The sequence below is a fragment of the Humulus lupulus genome, chromosome 5 (genome assembly GCF_963169125.1).
Source record: "Humulus lupulus chromosome 5, drHumLupu1.1, whole genome shotgun sequence".
Lineage (NCBI taxonomy): Eukaryota > Viridiplantae > Streptophyta > Magnoliopsida > Rosales > Cannabaceae > Humulus > Humulus lupulus.
The window spans coordinates 122,161,833-122,175,630 of NC_084797.1; positions in this window are offsets into that span (position 1 = coordinate 122,161,833).

The window sequence follows — 13,798 nt, forward strand, 5'->3', positions numbered from 1 at the left end:
GGAATTGGGAAATTTTGGTAACAATTGGGTAAGTAAATTTCAAGTTATGAACTAACGAAGTATGTAGTTAAAAATGTGAAAAATAGGTTTTTCACACTTAGTGTAAAAATGAGATTTTGGAACATAAGGTAAAAAGTAAAATTTTGTTTATTTCAAGATATAAATTGGTAAGTCGTGAAATCATATTTTCACTAAAATTACCCCTTTGAGTTTAAATGAATTATTTTTCTAGTAAGTAAAATTGATTAATTGCTTTTGGGAAAATTAATTAGTCAAGATGAGAAATTTATAACGGTTTTCCTAATTAAGACAAATTAGGCAATTTTCTTAAAACGGTTTTTAGATATCAAAACCTTAAGAAAAATAAAAGGAAAATTTAAAGAGTTTATTTTCTTTAAAAATAATTAAGGAATTTATTTGTATTTTCTGGATATAATACCGGCTAAAATCTTACATATTTTAACCGACTAGTCGAAAGTGCGGGTTAATAGTGATACCTTGAAAGAGTAAGATTTTTAGCGGGTTGTGGGGAAATACCATTGTGATACCCGAGCCTAGGTATCGAGACCTTAGGATAGGTCTCCCCGAGACTTAGGGTTTAGTCTCGAATATTTTGTATGACTTTCCTTAATAGGTTTAAAACCAAATAAGGATTATAAATCCTTACAAATGACTTTTATTAAAATGACCCAACTGCCCAAAATAATAATAATGAATTATGAGTGCCATAATTAATCCGAGTATACTGTATGGATAACTACAGTATTGGCTAAGCGTAACTGGACTGAACGTTGGAGGGTGAAAACCTGCTGAGCGCTAAGGACTCCAAGTAAGTCAACTTATATTGTATGGCTGCAACATGAAATGATTATTGTCTTGTATGTTAGTATAGGGATACATGCATATATATAGGCTGTCATAGAAAGTTGCTTAGAGACGTTAGTCTAGTGAGTGCTAATTTAGAAAATATGAATGGTAGAAGTCCGTCATATCCTAGACGGTTGATCCCCGTCACACTGCTTGATTTTATTTATGTCCGGTTCATTACCGCGACGAGTGGCCATGAGATGAGGATAAGCTGGTTAAACCTAGGGGCGCCAAGATAAATGGGACCTAGGGGCCCTCATGCTTACTTAATCATTGGACGGTTAGAATCCGAGCAAGTGCTCTGATAAGTTATTCCCGGATAGCAGCCGTGAATATTGGCCATTCCGTGAGAGTGCCTAGAGATACTAGGGGTTGCCAAGATTGAGTGAGGTTGAACACCCTAGGGGTAGCTGCTCACCAGCACCACTGATTAACATAGAAGTCTCCGAAAAATCGTGTAAATTGGATTACACTCTTGAATATGTAGCGATGCCCTAGGTAACACGATAGTTACCCTTGATGAGAATATTTATTGGCTAGATCTTAGTGTGGGGACTCAGTTCTCTTTTACAGATTAGCAATTATGTTGGAGGGCGCGTTACGCATGAATTGTTGGAAATTGTCGAGCGTTGGTCTCGAATTATGTGGTGATATAATATATCTGCTTGCTCTGAGATTTTCTGAGCGTAGGGATATAATTGTTGATAAGATATAGTTGTGATATAATATATCTGCTTGCTCTGGGATTTTCTGAGTGCAGGGATATAATTGTTGATAAGATGTAGTTGTGATATAATATATCTGCTTGCTCTGGGATTTTCTGAGTGCAGGGATATAATTGTTGATAAGATATAGTTGTGATATAATATATCTGCTTGTTCTGGGATTTTCTGAGTGCAGGATTTTTATCTAGATGTGAATTAATTTATCTTTGGTTATCAGGCATGACCATAAGTTTGCCAGGACGCTTTAGCGTTCTTGAAATTGATTGTGTAGGGTCCGGATGGGTCCGGATCCCTATTTCTCTATCTGCTTTGTTTGGAAGTTGATCTTACTAAGCATTTTCGCTTACCTAGTTGTTTCATGTTGTAGGTAAGAACAAGGGCAAGGCAGAGCAGTGAGCGCTGGAGTCTTCCTTGCAAATGTACATGTGGACCGACCTTTTGGGAAGCCTTTTTATTTTTGGAAATGTTGTGTAATTTTCCTAAACTAGGCTCACTCTAATCTTTATAAAACATGTTTGTAACTAAATGTTAAGTATGGCCATACGACTTTTTAAATAGTTTTTTTTTCTATGGGTTTTTGAGACATTTTGTTAAATGAAAACATTTATATTTCCGCATTATCGAGTCTTGAGAATCTGGGTCGTTACATGCACATTCTAGACTAACAGCAATAATCTACATTACAAGTTTGGATTATTTATTTCAAACTTGCATAGCCAAGTGCACCCATTGGATCTCTCCTAAGTAGTCTAAAAGAGCACCAGATTGCAGAAATATTATTAGTGACCAAAAAATTCCAACAATAAGAATGCCTAAGATATGACCTAGTTCATCATGAATTGGGAGAGGAAAAAAAAAAGGCAACATCACATATGGAAATCCACTAAATAATCCTCATATACATTTTCTCCTTCCTGTTCCCCTTTCTCAAAATTAGATACAATCCACTTTTCAAGTCGAAAGATTGCAATGTCTAAAAGTTGTTCTAGAAATGCAAATTTATAACATTATTTTGAGTCTCAACTTAGCATCAAATGCCTGTAGAAAAGAATCACCTTAAATCCTAAGAACCCTTGGCTTATCTAATCTCAACACTAGTCATATACCTCAACATTATTAGAATTTTTTAACAAATAATACACATTGCTTAGAATTTCTCTATGGTGATGAGTCTGATGACTCAAAACAGTCAGTTGGGATCAATCATAGAAGTAAAAGAAAAAACAATAATCAACCAAACCAGTTGGGATCACATTCAATGTTTGCCATATTATCAATTTTTTCAAATTTATTTAACTAGATATGATCAGCACTTGTTAATACCTGCGAAGAATGCTATAGAGTTCTGGTCTCGCTCTCATCCAGTCAGCAAAACTGCTATTACCAACAGATTTAGATTGAAGGGATGATTTCTCTTAATGAATGTAGACAGCAAAGCATATAAGAAAGTAGTATCTCTCAAGATACTCCATAAAAAATGAAAGCAACACCTCCCTTTTCATTTCATCTGGTTGACGTACAATGCTATTGCGATAAGTGGCAATTGTCTCACGTAAGTTCTGTAAAATTTCAATAAATGGTTTCATGAGTTCAACAAACTTTTAATTTTAAAAAGATTTTTTTTAAAATGCCAAGAAAAAGCAAGAAATGGTTGAAAGAGATTTTCTGGCAAAAACAGATAATTTTAGATGATCTCTTATTAAATAGATGTTTAGAAAGCAAACTGAAGTCAAAAGGTGCAGCATCGGATTGAAGAGTTATACCTTCATGGAGGCACACTTGTTGATGATCTTATCTACTTGCCTTTTGCCTTCAATGCCACCCTAAAACATAAATTTAATATTGAAAATTTTAAAAAGTACTAGTTTTTCAGTTTTTTCTTTTGAAAAAAAAAAGAGATGATTTAATGTACCTCTAATACCCGAACCAAGCTTCTTATGACGCCATATTCTCCTCTACGAAGTGCTTCTTCTGTGTTTGGAAAGTTGTCAGTGGCAATAGCAGCAGCGTCTGAAACTCTTCCGATTGAATTAGATCTTGGAATACCTATTTATACAAAAAGACTAAGAATGAGAAGCCAACATCGTTAAAGACTGACTAGTGTGTTGTGCAGATAACAACAGGAATTATTTTGGAAGAAAATTAAAGCAAAACAATGGTAGAATGGTCTGGTATTTTAGATATTTCTTCCTCCACAACACTAATCTAAGAAGCATATAGATACTGTCACACATTTATTAAACATGTAAACTTTGTTATATAAAAGATGGAAAATGAAGCATCTTCAAAGATTAACGAAAGAACTAATCCTTGGTCCCAAAAGTCTATCAGCATAACTCAATTCATAGAAGAGAAATTTCCCTGCAGTTATTGAAGAGGAAATGAATGAAGATAAAGATAAGTGAAAACCTAGTTCAACAAAAAATAATATAACCACGAAATAAAATTGGAGAGTGAAAGTTAAAGTAGGTCTCACCATTGCTTCTATAACTATAAGTACACAAATCTCCATAATAAAAAATTAAATTTACCATATATCAAAAGCAAGAAAGTCATAATAAGGTATGAGCATTGAATAAAGAGAAGACTTTGTTCTAAAATTACGTGGTTCAGCTTTATAATGTATGAAATATAATCAAGAATGATGCATCAATGACACAAGTATAAATCAATAAATAGATGCAACAAAACTTTGAGTATACTTCAATGACTTAATATAAACTTAAACACTAGCCATGCGAAGTCAATAATTCAACAAGCAAGCAAAGATCTAAAGACAATATATATATACATATATAAATTCATAAGGATAGCTCTGCCATCTTTTGCTTAAATAAAACCCCTTATTTGTTTTTTCTTCAGATATCTTTGCCATCTTTTGCTTGAATAAACCCCTTTATTTTTTTTTTCTTCAGATTTCACTCATAATGCAAAACAGGGGCAGCAAGTGGAAAAAGAGAAGAAACTTGCAAATGGCATCATCTTAGGCACATGGACTCGATAGATTAGTGCACTTTTCAAACAGCTGTGTTGGATTTTTTTTTAAATTTAAAATGGTATTTTCCTAGACAGAGGCCACACACTTAATTCATTAAAACAAAGTAGAATACAACACAACATTTGGAATGGATTGGTTTCAAAATTTTCATTTCTTATCATCATTTTCATTCTTTTTATTGTAGACTAACATGAACTAACTGCAAGAATAATTTAATCAACAATTTACTCTAAAAATTACATATATTCCTAATTTTAAATATATAGTATATACACAAGTAAAATACTTCATTGCAGATCATTAGCATGGTATACATATTCTTCAGTGATTAGGAATCTAGTCTTTTCATCACTATATATATGGTTTAATCAACAAAAAAATTACTTGCACTCTTTTTTCTTCTATTTTATTTCAATAGATAAACAATAATACCTCATATTATAATACCTCATATAGAAGAAAAATGTGCACTTGAGCTGAAGCTTTAATTGAAAAGAAAAGAAGAAGAAAAACCATCTTTAGAGATGTAAAATAATCTCAAATTACTACAGGTCCTACCATACTACAAACTGAAAAGCTCTAACAAAAGCAATTTTATCACTCTGCCTAGGCATCTATGCCAAAACTATTTACTCCTTAGGCCTCATAGTAATCTGACTTTTATTTGGGTTATTTATAAGCTAAACTTTGCTAATCTTTTCATTAAAGAATATGCATTCATGAGGGTGTATGATAATCCGACCTTGTCATGATAAAACTTACTACTGACAGATAATAATTACATTTTCAATCAATATATTGAAAATTCAAGGGCAGTACCAATAAGACATAATTGTTGGTTGATCCACAATACTCTCACAGCCACCAAAAGATGGGGCAATGTATGGAATTTTAAGTGCATCAATGAATTTAATGGTGGTATGTAAGTTGCCATCAATCTGCATAGTCAAGCAATACACCAGTTGAGAATGAACATACCAATGAGTAGAGGTAGAAAGAACATATATCGGGCTCACGAAAGCAAGCTAAACAGATGAAAAATAGTCAACAATGCTCACATCAAAACTGACGACACCACCAAAACCAGTCATTTTCCTCTTGGCAAGTTCATGTTCAGGATGACTTTTCAAGCCAGGATAATAGACCTAAGCCACCTGTCAAAAATGTTGTCACACTATCAATTCACAATACACGATACTAACAAATAAAAAGATAAGTATTAAATTATAATTTGTCCAGTTACAAATTGCTGCATCCTGTACCTTAGGATGTGCCTCTAAAACTTCGGCCATCCTCGATGCTGTCGAATTCTGTTGCTGATCGAACTCTGAACTATGTTAAGCTACAAAATATCTTAAATTACAACTTGTCCAGTTACCAGGCCCAAGACTAATTCAATCAGAACCAAAAATAAAAATAAAAAAACAATGACAACAACAACAACTAAAGTTAAAGAAAGAGAAAGCTAACCATATAAAACTTTATTTTGAAATTTGTATCTTTCATAGTCAATATAATCATTCTAAATACTATCAATATACATTACATTTTCCTACCACAAAGTTTAAGATTTAACAAAAAATGATTTGCCTGCTCTCTCAATAGAATCCAATTATCAAACAGAGCTTTAGAGATCCTAAAAGTAATAACAAATGCATAGTAGAAAAAGTATGGATAGGGATGACTGAAAAGATACATAGGTGACTGATGAAAAATATATCCAAGAACCTCATTTCTGAAAGCCTGGCCAATTTGAGCAGTAGCAAAAGGAAGCTTGTTCCCATTTCTGAAAGCATGGCCAATTTAACAGATGCCTTTACACCCTCAGCAAGAGATGCCTTGCTGCTACTATTTCTCCGGATTGCTGATTAAACCTGATGAAGAAACAATAACCATATAGAACCAGAACGTTTTCTTTTTTAGGTAACAAACAGAGCACTTGATTTAAGACCAAAAGGAGACAGAAACAGAGGTTTACCAACCCAACAAAATAGCACAAAACAATGGAGCGCATTAATTCAACCCCTACATTATTTTACCTGAGAAGACGCACTTTTGAGTACATAAAGTACATGAGAGTGAATCATACCCAATGCTCGAGACTGTCATAACAAAAAAATTACTCAATTATTGGAAATGGAAACAAATTTTAGTGGAAGAATGTGTAAAAATGTAACGTTATCTAATCAGCTATCTGCATAAATTTGTTTCTACCTATAGTTGTCGAAATTTGAGTAAGTAAACGCTGGATTCAGCATACTGTGGATTGTTTTCTACATACCTAATATAAAGTAGATAATGTTTAAGGTCATCAAGTCGATTGAGAAAATAAATGTCTCAACAAAATATGCTAGTAATTCCCTAAATCAACATATAAATTAATGGTACGACACAAGTAATATTTAATGAATGCAACTAAAGCAGCAAAAATAGATACATAAATATATATTATGTAAATAGCATCCCCTTACGCTATGCAGTCATCAAGGCGTTTGAGCAGAGGGAGGAAGTTCTCATTGACAACATTCATATTTGGAGAATAAAAATTTGTAGAGATCTGCACAAGGATAGACAACATCAAATCATTTTGTAATGATAAGAACCGAATAGTTTAGTATAATACACTATCCAAGTTTTGAATCCAACAAATTGCAATTCAGTTTATATTTCAATAATCAGCTCTCCAATTAAACTTTAAAGACTGGACACTAAGACTAATCTGACAAATTCAACTTTTACACTAAAAAAATTCAAGCAAAGAAAATGTTAGATTTGGATGTCACCTTATATTGTCAAAGCATATAACAAGAAATCGACCATTTATAGATTTGCCAAGAATGACTGCTTCTTCATGAATAGCATGGCTGTGATCAACTTCTCCAGTTTGTTTATACCTTTCTAGAAGAACAACAGTTTCGAAAGATCTAAGACAACAGCAAGCATTTGATCTGCACCCAAGTATTCTGACAGTATCCTAAATGTAGACAAACCTACAAGTTAGAACCGAATAAAGAAAAAATAAAATAAAGGGACGACAAGATAGTGTTTTGGTTGGGAAAATGCAAACACATGAGATGTTTGACCTACTCAGCTGGCTACAATGAGGTGGAACTCTTCCAAGTAGAGCAACCACTCGTATTGTGTCTTTCATTAAATGATTTTCTGGCTCTTGGAATGGAATTCCCCTAGAAATAATGCAAAGAACCGCAGCAGCAGAGTTACCCATCTTTTCTATATTCTCCATCACTTCCTCTTTCGAGGACAACTAATTTTCGAGACCAAATGGATATAGTTCTGTAGAATCCAGAAATTTTACAACAAGTATAAGATCCCATTAAGTACTTCAATCAACAAAGTTCTAATATAGCAAATATGTCCTAAAACTAGAAAAACAAGGCCCAGGACACACAATAGAAAAAAGGGTGTCGTCTCATCACTACAATAATTTTTAAAAGCCGAGTGAGTGCGCCCAGGTATACTATCTAGCATGGAAGGACATGTCAGTGTCACAAAATTAAATGGTCGATTTGGTCAAGTAGATTCTTTAGATATGTCAAAACATTTTTACAATGATTCCAGCAGATAAAAAAGAATAACTATAGATGTGCTAGCTAGTCAAAACCTTGCAATTTTTTCATAGTTTGCTCAATTTGTCCCTTCTCTTCATTTAGCTTGACACATTTTTCTTCCAATATTCGGACTACAGAGCCAATTTTTAACAGGTCCTCTTCAAAGACCTGCAGTGAAATAAAGAAACTCAAGAAATCCTAAATCCAGCATGAAATGTGTACAAGAAGGGAAGATCTATCTTCCTAAAGCCTGTGAAACTCTATAGATGAATAAAAATAATTATTACAATGGTTAGTCCGTGCCAAGATAAAAACTGCATATTCTTTGAAAAGTAATGTAAAAGTGACAATTAGTAGTTGTATGCTTGTACCTTTTTATTATTTTCAATGACCGTAGAGAAGTTTTTTCCATCATGCTCCACTTTTGGATTTGGTATAGCAGGTTTGACATGAACCTGCATATGGAGTATAGCAATGGTCCAATAAGTAAGGGTTTGTAAACTACTTCAACCAACAAAACAAAAACATCACATATAGCTTTTACATAGTTGTTCCCACCTCAACATTCAGACTAAGGTTTGAATGGCGAGAATGGATAGCTAAGAAGCTATAGTTTCCTGCAATTTGAGATAAAGGAATAGGAGGAACAATGCAGTGCCCATGCTTGAAAGTATACTGGACAGACTCTCCCAAATTAAGCCAATCAGCCTTTATTGTTAGCATATGTGACAGACCAGTTTTCTCTTCATCGTGGATAGTATCATCCACAATACCCTCACAGTTGACAATTTCAAAATTGATATTTTCTAGTTTGGAACCAGCAGTAAGAATCTCGGGTACCTAGTCACAATATTTTTATATAAGAAAAGGTGGGAAAAAGAAAATTAGCAACATATGAAGCAGAGAATCACTGACCTTCGATGCGATTCTTAGTTCTCTTTTCTCAATCTGAAATTCTTGTTTAAAAAATACTTTATTGCCTGATGATACAGAGAGCGATGCTGCACAGGGTCGGGCACAGATATGGAATTTACAGGGCGAATAAAGTATAAAAGATTGCAAGTCAATAATACATATTTATTTTGACTACATAATTAATTGATCACATAAGGAATACTCAAGCTTTTGCTTAACAGATTCAAAATCTGAGATTTTACTTCCATATTAAGACAATAAAATAAATATACACAACAAGAGTTGTATAAGTAGTATTGTAATTTTTTACACACAAAGACACAAAAAGTTTGTGGTAATGAAATTATTGAACTGAAGCATATAACATTCAATTCAACACATGTTTGTATTACAAAATTAGCACAAGGCCTTATATTATTCTAAGTGATACTGGTACAAAAACAAGAATGAAACTATATTACCAATTTCTTTAGCGTGTCTCATAACTAAATTTCTACAAGTTCAACACATCAGAGATAAAGCTCTCCAGTAAATACACTTACCATTCTCTCCATAATCAGCTGTTACTTTCAAGACCGAGCCACCCACCCCCTTCGTGAGACCGAGCCACCCACCCCCTTTGCAAGACTGAGCCACCCACCCCCTCCGTGAGACTGAGCCGCCCACGACCCTGAGCCCATTGTTTTCACAAGACCCATGAGCCCCTGTCATTTGCGCCGTTTGCCGATGATAGGGAAGGTCGGGCTCCATAAAGACAGGTGAGAGAGAAAGAGGGAAGGAGAGAGGTCTGGTGGGAGAAAGAGATCCGAGAGAGAGGAGATGTGCCTCTTCTCAGGATTTGTCTTCTGTGAAGGGGAGTGAGAGACCGAGAGAGATAGGTCTACGGGAAATGGGTCAAAGGGAAATTGGCGCTTTTTTATTTTATTTGCCGCTTGAAACTTTGATAATATACCATAACTCTTTTTAAATAGTATTATAATGATGTGTTATGGTAATGGGTGTTTGGTGTAGTAAAAATCAATACAAATAAACACAATAATCAAGCATAGATGAATCCATCATTATTAGGTTCTAGTCTAATAAAATTTTTAAAAAATTCGGTAGAGTATCCTCTGTTTCTATAGCATATCACAATTTCATAATTTCCTATAAAAACAACACAAACACAATAATCAAGCATAAATGAATCCATCCTTATATCACCACAACACACAAATTTCCCAGAGCCTACTTCATTAATTTTCAAACATAACTTTCACTAAATACAATATGCATGATTTAATTAACCTTATCTTTATACATAAATCTTGTAGTAATATAAATAAATAAAAAATAACTAACCTTCAATATTACTCTTCAAATCACCCGAAATGAACAACAAAGTCGCCACTCAATCGACGACCCTACTAAAACATTACTTACATAATTAGTAAACTACATAATTAATTATCAATCCAATAACTAAAAAAAAACAAATCAAACTAGTTATACAAACTAATGAACAACACTTTGATCATCTTCAAGCTATTTATTTTTTCAAATATTTAAAAAGAAAATTCATCTTGTCAAAATTTCTAAAATTTACTAATATACATATGTATATTTATTTATAATAAACCAAATTTTTATCACATTATTTAAAATAACAAAATAAACTAATAATTAGAAAAGTTAACAAAATATTAATAAATTTAATTATAAAATTCGTAATAATATACAAAAAATAAAAAAAACATAGAAAAATAAAAAATTATCATCAAAACAATGTTTTAGTAATCCATACCTATTTTGAAGCTCAAAAATACTTTGCAATGACAAAAATTCGGTCAAAATCCGGCAAGAAACACCAAGAAACCATGAGAAATAATACCCACGACCAAATGTATTTTTTTCCTCTAAAAAACAAAAAAAAAAAGAAGGATTTTGGGGCTATATTTCGGTTTAAAATAAATGAATGTTGTAAGAAATAATGAAAAAACAAAAAAAAAGGGTTTGATTCAAGAAAATGGTGTTGCCGCACGGTTACGTCAATGGAGGTTTTGGGGTTTCAACAGAGGAGAGAAGAGAGATTATGGTCGTTCAGGTCGAAGAAGGGGGTTTTAAAACCCTTCTACTTCGGTTTTTATATAAAAATCGCAGTAGAAGGGTTTTAAGAGTGCTGGGCTATGCACTTTCTACTGCGTTTTTTATGTAAAAATCGAAGTGGAAAGTAGAAAGTGTACTTTCCACTTCGGTATTTACATAAAAACTGCAGTAGAAAGTGCACAGCCACTAATAATGGACACGTTTGGCTTGGCTGTTTTTTTACATCTGTATTCTCTCTAAACAGAAGTCATGGGGCTGTGCAACCAAACATGGCCCTCTTTCAATTGAATTTTTAACTTCGTTTTTTTTTTAAAGCGAAGTAGTATCTATTTTTTTTAAGCGCCAAATTCAAAAGCGAAGTAAAAGATTTTAAAAAGGCTTTTACTTCAGCCTTTTTGTATGCTAAGTATAAAAACCGAAGTAAAAACATATATTTCTAGTAGTGGAAATATGACAGCTGATTCTTGGCGGTCAACTTTCCATCCTTTTTTCAAGGGGTCTATAGCTACGACATATTGTTGCTATAGAAAGTAAACATAACGTTTTTTCAAAAAATTTGTGATCCTATGTCGTCACTATTGATGATGAAACCTGACAGGCAACCTTTGGTGGTCAACTTTCCTTCCTTTTTTCTTAGGGTCTATAGCAACGTCACTGTAGACCAGATATTTTGGAGGGTCAGTCCAGTTTTCCCTCATTTTTTTTCTCGATGCCCTACAACGACGACAACTCAATATTTTCAATAAATTTAAAAAATATATTATTTTGTGGAATTTGCCTATTTTCAGCAATGACTTCTGTGTAGTCGATGTAAGGTGCTTTTCTTATACTGAAATGCAACAAGGAAAACTTATAAGTTGGAGTGATTAAATAACTTTATTGTATTAAAAGACAAATATAAATTAAAGGAAATCCTAGGAAAAGAAAAAATGTACCATAGTAGTCTATATATATATATAAGTTATAATAATCCACACATTAATTAATTACTTTGACAAATGGTAATTTGTTATCATAATGGGCGTTATTTTGTGGTAAGTCGGAATCAAGTGTACAAAAAGTTCTAGCTGAAGACCTCAAATGTAAAGACTGAGAAATATATATATATATATTTTAATGGGTGGGACACTTAAGTGAAAAGAGTCAATGGACTCTTCCTTTTTTTCTCTTTCTTTTCCTTTTCTTTCTTTTCTTTCTCTTTCTCTTCTCTTCTCTTCTTTCTCTCTTCTCTCCACGGAAACTCACCACCACCACTAAGACCCAACCTCTGGCAACAAACATTCTTGACATGCGGTGGCTCATTGGATTCTCCTTGCTCCGGCGACCTCAACCACCAAGCGGCACCGCCCAACTCGCCGTAAGTTGTTCGAAATAGTCAGTCAAAGTTTTGGTCCGTCAACTTTGACTGTGTTTTCCGGCCAACTCCGACCACCACTCGACAAGTGGTTGGTACCTTTGGAACCAGAGTGGAGAGAGGAGAAAAATCCATTAAACCCTTCTGTTATCCAGATTTCCGGATAGCGTTTAGATTGATGTCCTCGGGGAAGCAGAATTATCGATGTCTTTCACGGTAGGTGACCAGAGCTCGCGGATGGACAGAAAGGCTTCGCCTCTCCCGTTTAGTGTCCGGATTACTCTTCCAAGCAAACACAACCCGGAAACTCGTCAACTCTCCCGGACTCCCGAAGGGGTATCCTTCGGGGAAGCCCCTTCCAGGAGAAGCTCTTCGAGTGGTCTCCGCGGAAATAGTTCCGTGCCTCGCACGGAACAAAACCAAACGGTCGAGTCCTAGAGGAGGCATATTTGGAATGATATCCGCCTGACACAGGATCCCGCCTGACACGCCCGTCAGGTCAAAGCCGCACACATCCCAGCACGCCTAAGGGTACCTTTTCGCCTACTGTTCCGCTGACAACTTGGAAAAGACGGCTGACTTTGTGTGTTCCCCATACTTTCACGTAAATATACCCACATAGAGTCTTGTAGCCATGCTACTACAGTAATTGTATCCCCTATTTATGGCTGGTGTAATTAAGACTCATGTACGTAGAGAAAAACCCTAATCCGAAACCCTAGCTATAAAGACCCCTTCATTTTACAAGAAGAAGGACGGCCAACAAATCACATAGCAAGAACTCTGCTAAAATCTCTCTAGCTTCTTCTTCTTCAAGAGAACCCGAGAGAAACATTGTGAGTGTGTGAAGTTCTTGTACACCAGCCATCTTACTGTAATCCTTTCCAAGTATAATAACATCGACTCGTGGACTAGGGCTCGTTAACGCCTGAACCACGTAAAAACACTGTTTGTTTAGTTACATTTCAGCACTTTTACAGTTCTTATCTTTTTATTATTCTGTTTGTATTCGTTTCTGAAAAACTCGGTAAACACGTTCCAGTCAACTTGCCATTTTTCTCTGGCGAGATTTTGGGTATCTTCGCCCCTTTGGAAGCATTTTTCGGTGACACCGGAGGTCATTCGGGCGAAGGAGTTGTACTTTCGTGATGTACTCATCGAGAGGATCATTCTGATATATGTCATGCATATATTCGTTGACGTTTCCGGTACCGCCACCAACTGCTATTGTGCACCGCTTGGTTGAGGTTCCAGAACATAAAATTTTAAATATGGTCATATTATA